The sequence below is a fragment of the Penaeus japonicus genome, unplaced genomic scaffold, assembly GCF_977035675.1.
Source record: "Penaeus japonicus unplaced genomic scaffold, GWHDUDI00000001_assembly GWHDUDI00000009, whole genome shotgun sequence".
Lineage (NCBI taxonomy): Eukaryota > Metazoa > Arthropoda > Malacostraca > Decapoda > Penaeidae > Penaeus > Penaeus japonicus.
Genome location: NW_028234411.1, coordinates 31,183,300 through 31,188,167, shown reverse-complemented (window position 1 = coordinate 31,188,167; position 4,868 = coordinate 31,183,300). Strand labels below are relative to the sequence as shown.

Here is a 4,868-nt window from a genome sequence, read left to right as displayed (position 1 = left end):
TATATATATAAATTATATATAAACTGATCTATATTTACATATTATATATATATATATAATATATATTATATATATAATTATATATATTATATATTATATAAATATATTCATAAATAAAGACAGATATATAAATAGATAGATAGACAGATACATATGCACATACATATTTATATATTTATGCATATACAAGTAAATATGAACATATATTGTGAATACATTTATACTTATATATATGATATATATCATCTTTACTGTGGGTGGTCTAAGCCTTTAATTTGCCGACAAAGTCTGCAAATGATTTGCCACATTTGTCGACAGAAAGTGCATTGGGGGAGTGTGAACCCTCCCCCTCCCGTCTGTATTTGCAGAGAACACTCATGACACGTTTAATCTTATACGACATAGTAAATGTCACACAATAAAACTGTTTTCCATTTTTCGCACCGCAGAAGGACCGGCGACTGGCACTTGTCTCCTTGCGCATCTGCCACGTCGAAGGGAACAGCCAACGGACCAGGACCCACCAGGAGTACTGTGTAATGAAGAGCATAAACATTTCAGTGTTATCTCATCGCTTTTCATTTTCCCTCGTTGTTTAATTAAGAATATCCATCGCCCTTTTGTGAAAAGAAGGGAGGAGGAGGAGGAGGGGAGAAGGAGAAGGAGGAAGGGAGAAGGAGGAGGAGGAGGAGGAGGGGAGAATTAGGAGAAGAAGGAGAGAGAAAGAAAAGAGAAAGAAGATACACTAGTGGGGGACACATAGGCAAGCAGGCACACTCACACTCACACTCGTTCCCACTTTCATGTATACATGCAAGCACACATATACGGGAACACACGCATACACACATACGAAATGCTATAGAGAATCATGATAAAACATACAAAAAAGATATTCTCTTATCGCGTCTAAAAACGTTACAGATTAGCGAAATGCAAAACATCCGTCAGACACAGCCATATAGTGAGGAGTAAAAAGACACATGGTGATATTCATGTACGTGTTTACAGACTTGATTCGATTTTTGAATGTCTGTCTGTTTGATCTCCCTCTTTCCATTTTTCTCTCTCTCCCTCTCTCTCTCTCTTTCTGTCTGTCTATCTCTCTCTCTCTCTCTCTCTTTCTTTCTCTCCTTCTCTCTCTCTCTCTCTCTTTCGTTCTTTATAAATATATATATATATATCATACTAGCTAATCGTATATGTATTGTATGTTTTGTAAAAAAAAAATGTATATACATACATACAACCTTTTATATCATCATCATCATCATCATCATCATTTGAATCGCCTGTATCAATCCACTGCAGGACGTAGGCCTCTCTCAATCTTTTCCAGGGTCATTCGGTCTTGTGTCCTCTGATTCCAGTTTATCCTGCGATTTTGCTATTTCATTCCACCGCCATCTAGTCATTGGTCTTGCCCTGGGTCTTTTGGTGTCGTGTATTACCCACTCTGTTGTTTTCTTTGTCCACATGTTGTCCTGTCTCAGATATATGTGTCCAGCCCACTGTATATATATATATACATATATATATATATATATATATATATATATATATATGTATATATATGTATGTATGTATATACATACATACATATATATATATATATATATATATATATATATATATCTATATATTATGTATGTATATACATAACATACATATCTATACATATATATATATATATATATATTATATATATATATTATATATATATATATATATATATGTGTGTGTGTGTGTGTGTGTGTGTGTGTGTGTGTGTGTGTGTGTGATTGTCATCTTCATTATCACATTAGCTATTATCAATAGGTGTGTAATCATACTTGTGACAACTATCACTTGTCATGCTATTAATATTTTATCATAATGATAACGACGATAAAAGTAATCGGCATCATATTGATCTACATTATCACAATAACTATCATTAATATCATCTTCATGATTATCATGTTCCATCAGTATATTCAGAACAATCATCATTATGATTAGTATTATTCCTAATACCAGTGGTGCCATAGATAAACTCTTATCTAAAACGTAAACAGTAAGCAATAATGTCCTCTTGGAAGAGTTCCAAGGCGCAGAAACTTTATGAGAAAGGAGAGATGGGGTACTGAGTAAGGTCGTTTATGCTATTTCCTTAATCTTATCTTAAGGTATTTTGGCAACGTGTATTTAATGAGGCGATACAGGCGGATAGCGAACCATGTGGTCGCAATTTCGTATTATTTACATTGCTGAACCTTTATCTCATCGTACTTCAGCAATCGGTTGTTATCCAATATTGCCTGATCATATGTTGTGTATTAGAGTAATGCGGCCACAACATGGCGTTTACTCGCATTCGCGTGAAGATATTCATAGAGTATTCACGGGAAATGTATCTGGATTTCCCATTCATGATTATTACTTAGTCGTTTGATGATCGGTATATTTTTTTGTAGTTTTAATAGCAGGTAAGACTTTTCAAGAGTTGAGCTAAGATTTACTCTCACACATCAGGTCCGAATTTGTGTAACCCCCTCATAATAGAGTATGTGATTTTGATTTTCCTTTTTTTTTTTTTTTTTTAATCAACGATTTTTTATTAAACAAGTACCGAGATCGACTTGGCACCATATCAGCTTTATGCAATTGTAACGAAACTTTTCTAATAATTAGCCACAAAAAGGTATAGTTTTCTATTTCAGAATGAATCCATTCTCAGTGATTCGAGGCTAACAATAATGTTTTTATGAATTACTGTAGTGCGTAAACAGATGCCGCTGTAAACTTGTTTACTTGTTATGTAGTACATTGTGATGTGGTTTTTGTGTGTGTCCATTTACTTTTTGATAAATATCTGAACGTGCTCTCTCTTTGGTTGCCTTTTGCGACTGTGCAACTGTAACTGCTGTATTCTTCTTAAGCGTTCGGCTATGGCCTTCGGGAGGGGAGAGTGTGCGGTGATTACCAAAGCCCAAGGTCAAGTCGTTTAAGGGGGATTGGTCAGGAAACCCCGTGGACACGAAATTTCAGTAGTGATGAGTGTAATTAGCACCACGAAATCCTGCACAGCAATTGTTCGTTATTTTGCCCGAGGAACTAAAACAATGGACACTGGAATGCTCGCCTTATTGATGTCTACAGTAATGCTGACTGATCCAGAGCCAAACAAAAGTCAATATTCCATTCGACCATATCAATGTCCAGCTGATGATATCGTCATTTTAAAGGATTCTTGCCCCTTTATGTGTCTGTGTTTCGGAAGCTGTTGAAACCCTCCAAGGCACTTTGATGATCTGGTGAGAAATCTTTACTCCTCTTTCCCATAGTGCAAGAAGGAGAGAAGGAAAAAGAAAATAGTACAAAATACCATAAATTTACCCATGCTATTTCAACAAGAAAGACCACTGCGTCTACAACTCGACATGAAGGCCTTGGAGGGCAAAGTTTTAACTGCGTAAATGAACAATATGTACAGCGACACTAATTGCTTCGAAATACTTGGGAAATGCTTCGTCTAAAAAAAAGAGAAAAAAAAAAAAGAGAAAAAAAAAACAAAAAAACTAAGAGGGATCATTTTCCGTCTAGACCCCAAGCTCCCGGCCTCGCACTTCGAGCCTTTGGAACATCGTGAATCTCTGGTGTTTTAGGTATGTATACAAATTGTATCTACATCGTTTGATATGATTATGTTTATAATGTTTACTAATTAACTTTTTAGATATTTCATATTTTAAGACAGGTATGTATTGCCTATATAAATTCAATAGTTCAATTTATCTTCTAATCTTAGTTTTTTTTTTTTTTTTTTTTTTTAATGATGACAAACAAATCCTAGGTCTTCCCTTTACATTGTCAAAGATAACGTATTTAGAAATGCTTCGCCCAAACCTGAAATGGCTTATTTCGGCCTTAGAGTTTGACAGTCTTTCCAGTCTTCAGAGAAAACGAAGATTTGATGACGTCACGACCCTGTAACAGTATGCGGCTGTAACTAATCGGTCAACTATGTCTTGGTCTTCTTACAGCACTGATTAGGATGATTTAGTTATTATTACTGTTTTCTGTGATTTTTTGTCACTGATCATTATTGTTGTTATCATCTTAATCATCATAACAAAAACCTTAATTGGTATGATGACTTTCATCATCATCATCATCAGTCTATACTAATGTTGTTTTGTCAGCTTTATTATTGTCATTATATTCATCCCTATCATTATTTCTATTAACATTAGCATTGTTGTAGTTATCACAATTGTTTTTACCCATCGCTCGCGGGGGGTAGATTTGCTTGTCCGGTCTCCAGGACGGGTTTTATTTCAGAGCGAGGCAGCTTCACGCAACATGCCTTGACTTTTCCTACTCTCTTTCAGTCACTGTAAAACTAGAGCCACTTTCGTGTTTGGCCTTTTTGTCTGTTTTATTTCATGGAGAGACTTATATATGTCATATGACAGGCCCTATCGATGCTGCAGCTGACTAGAATTGTAATATAGGGTCTATATTTAGGGTCCTTTTTTTTTCTTTATTCTCAGTGTGATAGAAATATTCTTGTTTTCTGGGAGGACAAAAACAACTTCATTTTTTCGTATTCGTGTATTGTCGTGAACGAATACGAAAAACATAATCATCCACAATGAAGATAACATGAAGAGGCAGGGAAGAGGAAGGAAACCCGTGCTTATGACTATGAGTGCCACTGCAGAAGGCAGCCCTGCTGGCGGGGCACATTGTACTCACTGGGCATGGTTTGGGTCACCTTCCTCTCCTCGTTCTGCATCCTTCATCAGCAGTACTTTAGAGCAAGAGGTCGGCATCCTGCTGTGTGCCATCGCTCTCTAAAGATAGTATTTGCTAGAGTGCCATTC

General features: G+C 35.9%; 1 protein-coding gene across 1 annotated transcript in view; it reads left to right on the top strand.

Moving 5' to 3' along the window:
* Positions 1-567, top strand: part of LOC122245279 (uncharacterized) — a 12,793-nt gene extending 12,226 nt beyond the window's left edge. The window contains exon 3 of the mRNA XM_086539437.1: positions 450-567. The gene's annotated coding sequence lies outside the window, so the exon portion shown is untranslated. The remainder of the gene's footprint in view (positions 1-449) is intronic.
* The last annotated feature ends 4,301 nt before the right edge of the window (positions 568-4,868 follow it).